General features: G+C 43.7%; 1 protein-coding gene across 13 annotated transcripts in view; it reads left to right on the top strand.

Annotated features, from left to right (window-relative positions):
• TENM2 (teneurin transmembrane protein 2) overlaps positions 1-14,017 on the top strand; it is a 1,486,671-nt gene that overhangs the window by 171,647 nt on the left and 1,301,007 nt on the right. For 12 of the 13 annotated variants that reach the window (XM_053288965.1, XM_053288972.1, XM_053288971.1 and 9 more), the window contains exon 2: positions 8,515-8,624. The exons of the other annotated variant lie outside the window; for it this stretch is intronic. The gene's annotated coding sequence lies outside the window, so the exon portion shown is untranslated. The remainder of the gene's footprint in view (positions 1-8,514; positions 8,625-14,017) is intronic. 13 annotated transcript variants of the gene reach the window in all.

Below are 14,017 nucleotides of genomic sequence, written 5' to 3'. Positions count from 1 at the left end.
TTATGTACAACTGAATACCTCTGTTTTCCATTTTAATCTGAAATGATATTGTTATCTTGTAATACAATACTAACATATTATTATATCTGCCATTAAAGCAGTTAACAGAAGATGACAAATTTTATTAGGATATTTTAGGTTTTTGTTAGGCTGCTATGAATGTGGAGTAACTGAATCAGATGGTGGCACTGCACTGGTGTAAAGTGGCTATAATTAAAAAGAATCAAACCCTGTGAGTGTGTGTTGATATAACAAATTATATTACAGGATATTTACATGCTACCTCCTGCAGTGAACAGCTGGATTCCATTTTTATCTTTTCTACTGAATAGAGAGCCACCTTGCCACTTATAAATTAAGGATCTGAACAGTGTAGTCTAATCATTGGGCTTTTAAAAAAGGTATTTCTCTACATACGCAAGACATTAAAGCACACTTCTACTGCATATAAGAAAAGAATTATGAATGAACGCCTGCATATTAAAACATATTCACACTATTCAATGCTTATAGAAAAGAAAAGAAGTTCATTTACTTAATATTTTTATATGTGTTCATGACTAAATGTTTGAAAGTACATATTGCTGCCTAGTGGGTGTTGCTAGATAACTGTAAAGAGCTAGGGCCCAGGCCCACAGCTTTACTGTTACCCATCAGTACATCCTTGTTACTGTATATCTAGCTTGTTTTGACCAGGAACATTGATAGGGTGTTATGAGGATTGGATCCCTAGCCACAGTACTTGCTTTATTTTCAAATTTTGCAATCACTTCTTGTGGTAGCCTTGCCTCACCATGTAAAATTTGCTAGGATGTCACTGGCCACTTTTGGGGGGTGTAGCTTTGGCACTGCAGGTTTTTAAAAACAGTTTTGAGAGGGGGCTAACAGTACTTGAGGGGGGAGATTATCTACCTCCTTTTGGATAGTCATCACTACCATCTCCATTTGCCTAGCAGCTGGGTTGCTTCTGGGCATGAGAGATACTTACCACTCTCTCCACTGAGCATAGCAACTGGGTTTCTCTCGTCATGAGCCACCTGCTGCCCCCTGAATTGAGCACAGCAGCTAGGCATGAGGACAACTCACCAGTGAGCCTGAGCATTTTCCAGATTACACGCTGCAACAGTTTTGAAACATGTCTGCTAAGTGCCCCTCTTTATTGTCCATGTTTTGACATCGTGGTCACTGTGCTGTCAGCAGGGTGCCATTCATATTTCTGATGCCTTGTTTCAGATTGTATTGATGTGTTGTAGCCCTATAACGTTGTATATGTGTTGCAGGGAAGTAGCTGTATTTTTCCATTGTAGGAGGCTTGCCCCATCATTTATGCATTGCAGTGTGGATGATTCAAATCATGGTGGAACAATTTGTTGATTTTTAAAGCCGCTTTCCTTCTGGTTCATTAAATAAATTTTCCATCTTGTTCATTTCCACTCAGGTTCTTGTGCAAAGGTGTAACCTGATTTTCCTCTGCTTTCAGCTTTTGATTTTGATCACATTTGCTTTTGTTTTTCGTCAGACTTGTTTTTCGGACACATTCACGTTTCCTCCTTTTTTGTGCATTGTGGATTGGCTGGCTCATTCAGCAAACCCCTGTTGCCTGGGATTGGTTTGTTTTTGCTGGATTGTTTGTGCAAGGGTGCAATGCAGCAACTAAATTCTCGTTTTGGAGCAGCACTTTCCCTGCCATTGCTTTTTTTTTTTCATCATACTTATTTATTTCAGACATGTTCATGTTTCCTTGGGGAAACATGTTTCCTCCGACAGGAAGCAGCCTTATACAGAGTCAGATCACTGGTCCATCTGTCATCATGCCCCATGTGTTCCCAGTGCTCTTGCTAGCGTAAATGGAGCTGTGCCTCTGCTGGCAGCTGTGTGCAAAAGGCACCAAGAATTTTTTTTTTTTAAAGAGTTGGTCGTGTCAGCAGTTCCCTGCCCCTTCTGCAACTCTAATGGCCTGAAGTGGAGAAGGAGGAGGAGGGGTCAGTAAATACGATTCAGGTAGAATATGGACACCCCCTGTCCAGTGTTCTCTCTAATTTTTTTCATCTGTGTGTGGAATGAATTTTGTTCTGAGTGGCAGTATCAAGGCAGTGTGTGCACACATGCATTTAGAATGGGGCCTTCCTGATACAACCTGAGCGGAATCTAAAATGAACTGAGCAGACATCAAAAAACTTGTGAGCACGTGCACATGCACACACCTTAAAAGAAACACTGCCCCTTCCTGGAAAACCCACTGCAGTAGTGGGCAATATGAACAGCTGGAACCCTGTCATGATGCATTGGAAAATGCATCCAGAAATGCTGCACTCGTGCTTTCAAGCTGCTGCCTCATACCGTCACACTCTGCAACACTTTAACTGCCACAAGTCTTGTAGTCTGGGAAACACTCTGGCAAATCTGTTACTGCTGGGAATAAGGTCAATGGCCCCACATGCCAAAAGAACCAGCTCCCAGCAACTAACCACATTCTGCTTCATGAAAGGGAAAAGAGAAAGACGGAGGAAAGAAGAAGGAAATAGAGAGAAAGTGTTCAGCTCCACATAGCATTTTGTGGCTGCTTTGGGGTGCAAAGATTCATGGGCATATTCAGGTTTGGCCTGCTTTGATCCCCTTTGGCCCAAAGAAAAGTGTCATCTAGGGGCCCAAAGTGGGGTTGAAGTGAAGCAGACTGGGCTGAACTCTGGCTCCTCTGAGCTTTTGTTGCCCCTCCCTCCATCCAATGGCTTAGCAGGACCAGCAGGGATGAGGAGAAAAGGTTCTAGTTTTTCTCTTCACTTCTCACTGTGAGGAAGAAAGCAGACAGCAGCTTGAAGCCAATAGGACCCCCTAGAAACAGGGACTAGGCAAGGTAATTACAGGTTCTGCTGCTCATTGATTCTCAGACTTTGTGCCCTCTTGAAACGCAACTGCTTATTTAAGGAACAGTTTACACATTCAAGTCAGCTACGTTGTTTTCTTCATGCTATCTCTGCTGACTGACCTTTAGTACAGGATCATACAGAAAAACAACTATGTGGATTAGGCTAGACACAAATACTGCTGCAGTTGTGGAAATTACTGACACACACAGCTGGTATTATTCCGTGTGATTCCTTTTCAAGGGATAATCAGAAGGGGTTACATGGAGAATAAGAACAGCTGGCTTCCATATGTGAATGGATCCTCTACTTTGTTTAACAAAGAGTTTTTCTAGAGGGGGTGGTTTGCAATGTGCCGAAGTGTGATAAGCACCAACTGGTCATTATGGACTATCTGCATGGACTTCCTCTCCAACTGCTCCCCTACCCCCAGTTTGTTCTGTCCACACAGAGGGCTTTTGTACTGAACACGTGTGTTTAACTTGCCTTCTCCCCATTTTACTCTATCCTGCTCATCATTATCCATCCTCTCTCAAAAATCCCTCACCCATTTCCCTCCCACTGCCTACATATAACCTCTTCATTCCCACCCACCCCCTTTGTGTGCATGCATGGTACCCAGGGATCACACAAAATATGACTTTGATGCCAGTAATAATACTTTTTAAAATTTGCAGTATTTTGGAATATTTGTGCAACAAAGGCATGCTGCCAAGCACTGTAGCTTCATTATTGTCACGACACTGGTCTATCCATAGCCATTTGCTTGTTTAGTTCTCCTTCTCACCTCCCCCAGGCAGGGCCTCAGAGTTTTTGAGGGGAGGGGTTTGGTTCACCCGAGTCCTCCTTCTCCAGGCTTCTCAGGGTCACTGTGGCAGTCTCTCTCTGGAGGCCTCTACTACTCACCCCTTAAACTGCCCCTCACCACTGGCTCAGCCTGCCTTTAAATCTCTCCCATGCCCCCGCTACTTGGGCCTCCACCCTGCCATATCAGGCTGCTCTCACCCTTATCTCCCTCAGCTGTGCCTCTGTCTGCTTCTGTCTCCTCCCTTACTCACCCCGCCCATTCTCCCGGCCCCTCTAGCCTGGCTCCTTGGTCCCATAGCGTGGCTGCTCTGCCCAGCCACTTGGGGAACATTTTGAGCTTTCAGATATTTACTGTCTTTCACTTAGGGCAGGTTATAGCTAAGGTACTTCACTGGGTTTCTACTCCACACTTCCTTGTATTTTGTTATTACTTTTTAGGCACATTCTCTCTCTTGCCTGTCCGGAAAAGCATACCCCAGCAGTAAAACCTTGGTTTTGGGAGTTTTGCCTTTGATTGCATGCCTTTTTAAAGTTCTTGGGTTTTTTTTCTTTTTTGCTTGAAGAACATTAATGTCTGGAAGGGGTTTTCAAAATGGCAGTGTGAGAACAAGTACTGCATCACTATTTTGAGGTCACGTGTACTAGGTGACGTCTCCTAGTGTTTCTGCCCTCCATTTTGTGGGCAGTAAATGTAAAGGCGAGAAAGGCGCTTAAGGTAACTGCCATGAAAACTGACTTCTGCCATATGTGTTCCCAGGCAGGCAATAGTGTGAATTCATGCAAATACTCTATAGGGGAAAAATTTAAGGGAAGGCATACAAGGCACACATGGTCTTTCCCAAAGTACCTATACCTGGGCACCATAATAATAAATTGGGTACCAATATTAAATTATTGGGTAATAAGATAGATAAGATAAGATAAAATGAGATGAGATGAGATTATATTGCTGTTAACTTCTAACATTGGCCAATTTATTATTAGTCACTGAAGGAGGGTGGTGCCATTATTTGACCCTTCAAAATTTAGAAAACAAAATTGTGCTAATTGTTCAACTACTACATACACATTTTACTGGCTCTTATAATTATTGCAATTTCCTTTCATCTTCCCAATATGGATGACCCATTCCTTTAAATCTACTTATTCTCAACCTTAATTCAATTTGAATAAATAAATAAATAAATTTAATTTAATTTAAAGGTAAAACATCATTTGTCACTTCTGAAAAATTTGCAGAAGTTTATGTAACAACTGCATCTTTTTGTGGTTCTATATAGCAGGGATTCTCAACGTTGGGTCCTCAGATGTTTTTGGACTTCAACTCCCATAATCCTCAACCAAAGGCCACTGGGGCTAGAGATTATGGGAGTTGAAGTCCAATAATATCTGGGGACCCAACGTTGAGAATCCCTGCTATATGGTATTAGTATATAGTCACAATGTTTTCTGTGTGCTTAACCATGTGCTATTTTATGAGGTAAATGTGTGTCATGAAGTTGATTTCGATTCCTGGCACCCACAGAGCCCTGTGGTTTTCTTTTGGAAGAATACAGGAGGAGTTTACCATTGCCTCCTCCCATGCAGTATGAGATGTTGCTTTTCAGCATCTTCCTATATCGCTGCTGCCCGATACAGTACCAGTGGGTATTTGAACCGGTAACCTTCTGCTTGTTAGGGGTGTGCAATTCGGGTTTTCGGTCATTCGGTTTGGGACCCGAACCGAATCACCCCCATTCTGTTCTGTGCCCGAATATGGGCTACCCAAATCACCCCTGATTCGGTTCGGATTAAATCCGAATCTGAATCTGAATCGATTCGGGTTAGAAAAATGGGTCCCAGGGACAAAATAGTGGGGTGGGGTGGTATTGCCCAATGGGTGGAGGCTACCACCCAAATTTCAGGGGGATTGGGCAAAGGGCTGATTTTTGGGGAATTTTTGAAATTTTAGTGTCTTTGGGGCAGTTCAGGGGCATAGCATGGGAACTGGGCAAAAAGAGTGGGGTGGGGTGGTAGTGCCTAATGGGAGGAGGCTACCACCCCAATTTCAGAATGATTGGGCAGAGGGCTTATTTTTGGGGAATTGTTGAAGTTTACATGTCTTTAAGGTTTTTCTCCATAAAGAAGCATGGAGGTGTCAGCAAATGTATAGCTTCACGTTGGGGGCAAAGGGGTGGCCTAGAGCAGTGTGGGGTTGGTGGTAGTGCCAGGTAGGGGCAAGGAAGCTACCTGAATTTTTTCAAAAGATTTGGGCAGAGGGCTGATTTTTGGTTAATTGTTGAAGTTTACGCATCTTTAAGGTTTTCCCTCATAATAAGTTATAATGGAGCTTTCAGCAGCCCCATAAGTGCACTTGGGTGGGGGGGTGCTGGGGTGGCCCAGAGCGAGTGGTGGTGTAGTGCACATAGGGTGCCAACCACCCCCATGGGTTTCTAAACCATGGGGTACAGGGTTCTGTTGTTTCTGAGGTATTCTGAGTGTGGATTCTATGATAGCAAATTAGAGTGGATTCATAGTGTTTCATTGAAAATCTCATTTTAAGATGTCTTTAAGACATCTTTAAGATGAGAGATGTCTTTAATCAATGTATCCATTTGCAAATGTTCTTAGTTAACTTCCATGGGCATAGCATTAGAACTGGGCTGATGACACTGGCTGCAATCATACTTAAGATGGCAGAAACGTATATATCTCCTGAGCTACATTTCCATAGTAGTATTTTGTGTCAATAGTCCTTTAAAGACCATTTTCGCCCAAGAAGGTGGATGTTAAGCCGTGTTTGTTTAATGCATTAAAATGTTAGTTGCTCAAGAAGACCCATGATAAGCTGTGTCTAAGATGCCTCAGAATAAACAAAAAATCTTTTCAGAGACTGATTATTCATGTATTTCAGGTAATGTGGTCTGAACAATGGACTTCTGGATTATCTGAATCTCTGATCATCATTATAGCATTTACAGCCATTAGTGTCCTAACTAGCTAACAAACATGATGGAGCAGAAGGCAGAAGCTACAGTGACAACCATAACATTAGAAGTGGGACCCGCAACAAAATGTTGTGGTATTAAACACACATGTCTGTCACTAATCAGAGTCACAATCTCTGTCCCTAGTCACAGAGTTCAATAAGCTTTTCACAGCTTTGCACCCTTCAAAGCTAAAATAATGTGTGCATCCTTGGATTAATTAAGATCAGATGAAAAGCTTGAGCTACGATTCTAGTTAACTGCCCCAAACACCTCCTTAGTCTATTAAAGAAGCAGACCTCATCTTAAAGTACTCTAGAATAGGGGGTGAAATTAGGGTTGAGGGCTGTGTGTTATGTATTTTTGGTTAATTGTTGAAGTTTACGAATACCTCAGAAACAACAGAACCCTGTACCCCATGGGTTAGAAACCCGTGGGGGTGGTTGGCACCCTATGTGCACTACACCACCACTCACTCTGGGCCACCCCAGCACCCCCCAAGTGCACTTATGGGGCTGCTGAAAGCTCCATTATTATACCTTATGAGGAAAAACCTTAAAGACACGTAAACTTTAACAATTCCCCCAAAATCAGCCCTCTGCCCAAATCCTTTGAAAAAATTCTTTATGGAGAAAAACCCTAAAGATGCGAAAAATTCAACAAGTAGTTCTTGGAAACCATTGTTAACCAGGCACCATTGTGTGCATGCCATTGGTAGGCTTTGCCTAAGGCTCCACTGTTAACTGGCATTGGTCTCACACAGAGTTTCTACTCTGGCATTGCCCATTTCTTAGAAGCAGAGGCTAGTATCTTTCTACATCTTATATTATACTTCATCTCTGCATGACAACAAGCTACCTAGAAAAAAATCTCCTGCTGTATACTTGTCCACATACACATTTCAAGTTAGCAACACAGAAGCTGTTCTCACTAGCAGCTGCTGGGATCCACGTGGATCCAAACCCAGTACCAAAGCCCAGCTCTTAGCCAAGGTAAAGTGTGCAAATGCACCCTTAACTTGACTGCCAGGTTTGTGTTTAGTCAATTTCTTATTGTGTGTCAGCGTGAGCTGTTTGTGGATTGTGTTTCGGCACAAGCAGCTCACACTGACACAGAGATGGGCGCCTAGAGCACCAGTCCCCTGGGGGAATGCATTGCTCTTGGTGCATGGTGCACTGTGGGATGCTTGGAGGCCGGGATAACGAGTCCTGGCCTCTTTTGCTTCACTGCCAGGAGCAGTGTGGACAGTCATCTTCTGTCAGGGCGGGAGATGTGGGTGCATGGCTTGAGCACAGCAGGAACTGAGAGCAGTCATCTGGGGGAAGGTAGGTTCAACCCTGTCTCCCCCCCACTCCCACCCGTGTGCGTGGTAGTGTGAATAGGCTCACATTCTGCTTAAATGAAGATGTGCAGTAAATTGGCGGAGGGGGACCTAGTTAGATACGCATAGGTTTCTTCTTCTGATTAGAAAGGAAGAGGATTTGAAAGAGAATTCTGCGCCAAACTCCTTCCAAAGATTTGTGGAACAAATTTGAGCAAGACAATGTAGACAAAACTCATTACTGACATCCAGACTTGTATGCTAGCACAATCATTTCATACAAGATAGTTTTGCAAAGTTGGGAGCTTCTATTCCAGATTAGTGTTGTGCTTGTGCACAATGTTGCACATCCATTTCATTATGCTCTGGTGGAACTGCTGGATCTTCCTGCAGCAATGCAAACATTTTAAAGTGCACATAATTTATCTTGTTGCATTAGTGTAACTTTAGTATGGATGTCGGACAATATTATTTTTTGGATGAATAATTCTAGTTACCTGTAAGAAGAAATTTGCCTTTTCTTCATGTCTAATACACTATCCTTTTCTTTTGGCAGTTACGTGTTGCTTTTCATTGACTAATAGTCTGGAAACTTTTGCCACTTTGTATTGGGTGGACATCCTCTACAAGGTATCTTAAGGAGTGTGCAGGAAATCCACCATTCCTGTAAGTAGAATAACCCTTTTTCCAATTTTGCTTCAATATTCCCACTATTGCTTCTACGTGAATTTTGCTACACGAGTTTCGCTTCAAAACTCTTTGAAGCTTTTGAGCTTTCTGCAAAAAAATGTTTTTCCTAGAAAAACAAATTTATCCATCATTTCCTGTGCAAAAATCTGCCTCACTGTACAGCAGTCCATTTGAACGATCAAAATGTGTGAGGAGGTAAAATTGTTGTTCTTAATCTCTGTCCGCTTGGATTTATATACTTTGATTTATCCATTTTGAATGAATATCCCTGCATACGACCAATATTTAGGGTTCCCTTATTGTTGCTACTCCTCTTGCTGTTAAAGGACAATTTCTCTTTAAACCCTTTATTTATAATGCTAGATTATTCAAGTAACTTTATATAGTCAGAATACTGGGTTGATTGAATGTTGTAAATCTCCTAATAATAATAATAATAATAATAATAATAATAATAATAATACATCTCTTTTGCAGCAAAGGTGAACAAGGAAAGTCAATGTTGTGTTCTTGCAACAAGTAGTCAGGATGTTTGCAAGATACCCCGCAATATAATTATATCATAAATATCTCTTGGCAGTCTTTATAATTATGTACAGCATTGTACTCTGTTAGGATGTCTAGTAAAGAAAGCAAGTTGACTAGCTTAGGAACAGCTCAAGAAAGGGACAATAGCACAAACCCCGGAGCTGATTATTTAACATATTTACTATACATGCAAAAGCCAAGTTAAAATGATGGTGATTATGTAGAGTGCTACTTCCTTTTGTGCTTATTACTAGTACTGAATACTAATTTTTATTTCTATCTGGCAAATGTGCATTTCAGATTATGATATAGGCAAAATGCCTAGCTACTGGTAAATCAGTGTACCTTAGAGCAGTTAGTCATGAAATCAACATGAGAGGGAAGGCAATTTAATTCTGAGCAGTGTACAGGGTCTGGTTAGAGATCCAAGTGTTGCCATACTGCTAGGAACAGTGAATGCAAGGGAACAGCCTAGAGAGTCCAATATAGACACACATTTAATTTAATTTCTTAGGAATAAAAGTAAATGGGGAGACAATGGTCAAATCCATCAGGAAACATGGAGATTATTTGAAGCTTCTATCATACAGGTTCAGATTAAATATATAATAGATATAAACACATTATTAACACATAAGAATTTTAAAAATTGAGTCTTAGTTGAAGGCCTGGGGAAACAGGTATGTCTTCAGTGTCTTCCTAAAAGCAGAGAAGGAGATGCTCTTATTTCAGAAGGGAGCATGTTCCAAAGCACTGGGGCAGCCACAGAAAAGGCCTGGTCCCGAGTTGCCACCAAATGGGTTTATGGCAACTGTACCCGGACCTCCCCAGATGATCTTAATAGATGACAGGGTTCACCACAGAGAAGGAGCTCTCTAAAATACCCTGGACCTAAGCCGTTAAGGACTTTATAGGTAACTAGCCAACCCGCACAGAGCATCTGTGCTCTCTTTGGGGCTGGCTGTATCCCCCTCCCTCCCTTCTGCCCCACACTCTTGCCCCTCTTCCCCTCCCTCACCACTCTCTCTTGTCCCTCTTCCCCTCCCTCACCACTCTCTCTTGCCCCCTCCCCTCCCTCACCACTCTCTCTTGCCCCCTCCCATCTCTCTCTTGTCCCCTCCCCTCCCACCCTCTCTTGCCCTCCCTTCCCCTCCCAGCCCTCTCTCACCCTCCTGCCCCAGTCTCTCCTGCCCTCCCCCCTGCTCCTCTCTCCTGCTCTCCCCCCTACCCCACTCTCTCTTGCCCTCCCCCGCCCCCTCCTTTTTGCCCTCCCCACCCCTCCTTTTTGCCCTCCCTCACCCGCCCCCACCCCACTCTCTTTCCCTCCCCCTTCCCCCTTTCTCTCTTTCTCTCCCCCCTTTCTCCCCCTTTCTCCATTTCATTTCACAGTACCTCTGCCCGGGTGGCGAACACGGAAGTCCCGCTGCCCGGTTCCATCTCACCCCAGCCTCCCTCGGGCGTCTGGCCTCAGCGTCCGGTTCCACCGCCTGGCCTTGATCCGCCTCCACAGCCGGGCCCAGCACCTCCGCCGCCGGGCCTGCTGCCGGGCCGAGTACCGCCTTTGCAGCTGGGCCTGCCAGGCCTGTTGCCGCCGCTTGCTAGCCTCTGCGGCTGGCCTCCTCTCCCCCACCCTCTTGCCCAGGCTGCCGGCCAAGTCCCGCTGCTCTGGCCGAGTCCCGCTGCTCCAGCTGGGCCCGCCGCCGCCTCGCCCGGGCCTGCTGCCTCGCCTCCGCAGCCGGGCCTGGCCGGGCCTGCAGCCACTGTGGCCGCCCGCAGCCTGGCCTGCCGCTGGTCAAATTCTCCTGGGTACACTGCGCCAGCCAATCAGGCGCCTCCGCAGCCCAGTCAATCAGCTGGGCTGCCAGGACGCATTTTCCCTGGCACACCCAGGAGAATTATATATATAGATAACTAGCACTTCATATTTCATTCAAAAACATATTGGCAGTTCTTTTAGAATTGGTGTTATATGGTCCCTTCAGGTAAACCCAGAGACCAGTCTGGCTGCCGCATTCTGTACCAGTTGTAGTTTCCGAACTACATACAAAGGCAGCCCGCATGAGTGCATTACAGTAGTCAAGCCTAGAGGTTATCAGCATATGTACCACCATTCTAAGGTCACTAATCTCCAAGAATGGACATATCTGGTGTATCAGCTGAAGCTGATAAAAAGCACTCCTGACCACAGCCTTCCTATGAAAGAAGTATGTCAATCAGATAGAAATAAATATATGTGCCACCTCTTCTGCAGCAGCAGGGGGAAGCAGTGGTGGGACTTGTCCTGGGCCGGCCTCATTTGGGATATTCAGTTGACCTCCATGGGCCTGATCTGGCCCATAGGCCGGCAGTTTGATGCCCTGGATTTAGGACCAAAGGTAAACGCTAGCACCTTAAATTGTACGAAAAAAATACAGGAAGCCACTAAAGTTGTTCAAATATTAGCAAGATATACACTATTTATAGTCTTAAGATACACTATTTATAGTCTTATAGTCTTACTGTTAAATTTTGAAACCAATGAAATATCTGACATAGCCTCAATGGTAACCATATATATAGTGCATTGCAGTAGATAACCCTGGATATTATTAGTTTATGTTGGCTTGCCTACTTCTGTTTAGGAGGGCTACAGCTGACATAGCAGCATACTGACACCACCTAGGCATCCCCCCAAACAGGCCAGAACAGCACTTGCAAACTTATCCTTAAAAGGAGAGTGTGACTTGTCCAGAACAAGTTCAAAGTCATACCACCTACTAAAAGCACCTCGGTCTTCTCCAGATTGGGTTTCAGTGTAATGATCATCATACAATCCATTACTGACCTTAGACAACAGTTCAGCAGAACTTAGCCTGACTCTGAAGAAAAAGAGAAGTAGAGCTGGATCTCATCAGGATGCTGATAGCACCTCACTCCTTATCTTCAGATGGCCTCACTCAGATATATCCTATGAATGTTCAACACTATAGCAATGAAACATAATTTATTTAGCATTATTAATGTGTGTTTGTAATTGAAACATTAACAGTACCCTATAGTCACTGTACTAGTCAAGCTTACAAATTCTAACACTTTGTAGCAGAAAGCATATATATTTGGTTTTAAGTGTTTGAAACTAAACTCCTGTTGCTGTTTAAGTAAAAACAAACCAACAATTAAGGTTTGCATTAAAAACTGGGATTCAACTGTTCTCATCTAAATTACTTCTGAAACAGTTTTAATAATGGCTGCAAGTGAGCTGAATATAAAATGAAAAAATTGAGTGTACACCATTGAATGCAGAAATATTAAAGTACAAAATATTTTTAGACACCTATCATTATACATTGTTGTTTCTTTCATTACAGTTAGTTATAAGTTACTGAGCAGAGTCTCACGATCAGTGAGACTTGTCCGAGAAGGGGTTTACTTAGCCCACTCTCCCTGCAGACAAGCAGGAAAGAAGCCCTGGGCGGCTGGATTGGCTGCCCACACAACTGCCAGCTCCGTTATGGAGCTGGCGGGGGCTGTGGGGATCGGCGGCCGCAAGGCCTCCGGGAATTCCAGGATGCCCCGCATGAATGCAAACGGCATCCTGCAGAGACCCCCAGGGCAGGAAGGCTTGTTTCAGCCTCCCAGTGGGGGTCTCCTCATGTGTTGCCGTGGCAACACACGATCAAAAAGATGAGGTTAGCATAGCACTCGCTCTGCTAACCTCGGCTAAGGGGAGGGGGAATTAGGAGGGTTTGCTGCCGGTAGCCGTGTGGCTCCCGTGGCAGCAGACGATCAGCAAAAAGTGGGCTAGGCTCCCTTAGCCCGCTATTTGCTGATCGTGAGAATCTCCTCATTATATTTTAAATTAGCACAGTTTTTTCTAAAATATAGTAATTTATAACTAACTGACTGTAATGAGTGAAGTTCTTTCATGCCTCCTAATGGCATAATGGGGAAATGGCTTGCCTAGCAAGCCAGAGGTTGCCGTTTCAAATTCCTGATGGGAATGGTAAATCCCTCCTGTATTCTATCAAAGACAACCACAGGACTCTGTGGTTGCCAGGAGTAATGGCACACGTTTCTTTAAAGTTCTTTCTATTGGTATTTTAAGCATATTTTCTAATTCTTATGAACCCACAGCAGTCTCTGTTAGATTGCTGGATATTGCTGAAAGGAGTAAGTATGATATACATGTCCATAACACTTCTGCTTGATTTTGGGATATAGCTTGTGGGCTTATTCATATGGCCAGTGTTTGTGGCTGTGTTTAAAGGGCTTGGAAAGCCTATATTTGCTGACTACTCACCTAGCTTGAGCTGATTGTATGCATCTGCTCACAAAAGCAGGATTTGCACTTGAAACAACATCTAGGCATTTAGGGGTGTGATTTTGAAATTATATGCCAGCCCACCATGATGTGATAAACCTATGTGGGAAAAGTGCCCCTGCCCAGCATTTTATGTGGCAGCCCAATTATACTATCCTAGTGGCGCAGCAGGGAAATGCTTGACTAACAAGCAGAAGATTTCTGGTTCGAATCCCCGCTGGTACTATATCAGGCAGCAGCGATATAGGAAGATGCTGAAAGGCATTGTTTCATACTGCGTAGGAGGATGCAATGGTAAATCCCTCCTGTATTCTGTCAAAGAAAACCACGACTTTAGGGCACACTTTACCTTTATCTTAGTATACACATTCCACACCAAATTGGATGTCCTTCGGAAAAAATGATTTAGCAACAAAGTAATTCAGGATACAGAATTCAAGGGCGCTTATGAAGACCTCCAAAATTATCTCTACAAATGCTTGATCAGGTAACAACAAATGGGAGGCAATAGATATTAAATGTAAGTGCAAATTGTTACATA

The sequence above is a fragment of the Hemicordylus capensis genome, chromosome 2 (assembly GCF_027244095.1).
Source record: "Hemicordylus capensis ecotype Gifberg chromosome 2, rHemCap1.1.pri, whole genome shotgun sequence".
Lineage (NCBI taxonomy): Eukaryota > Metazoa > Chordata > Lepidosauria > Squamata > Cordylidae > Hemicordylus > Hemicordylus capensis.
This window is presented reverse-complemented; position numbering and strand designations above follow the sequence as displayed.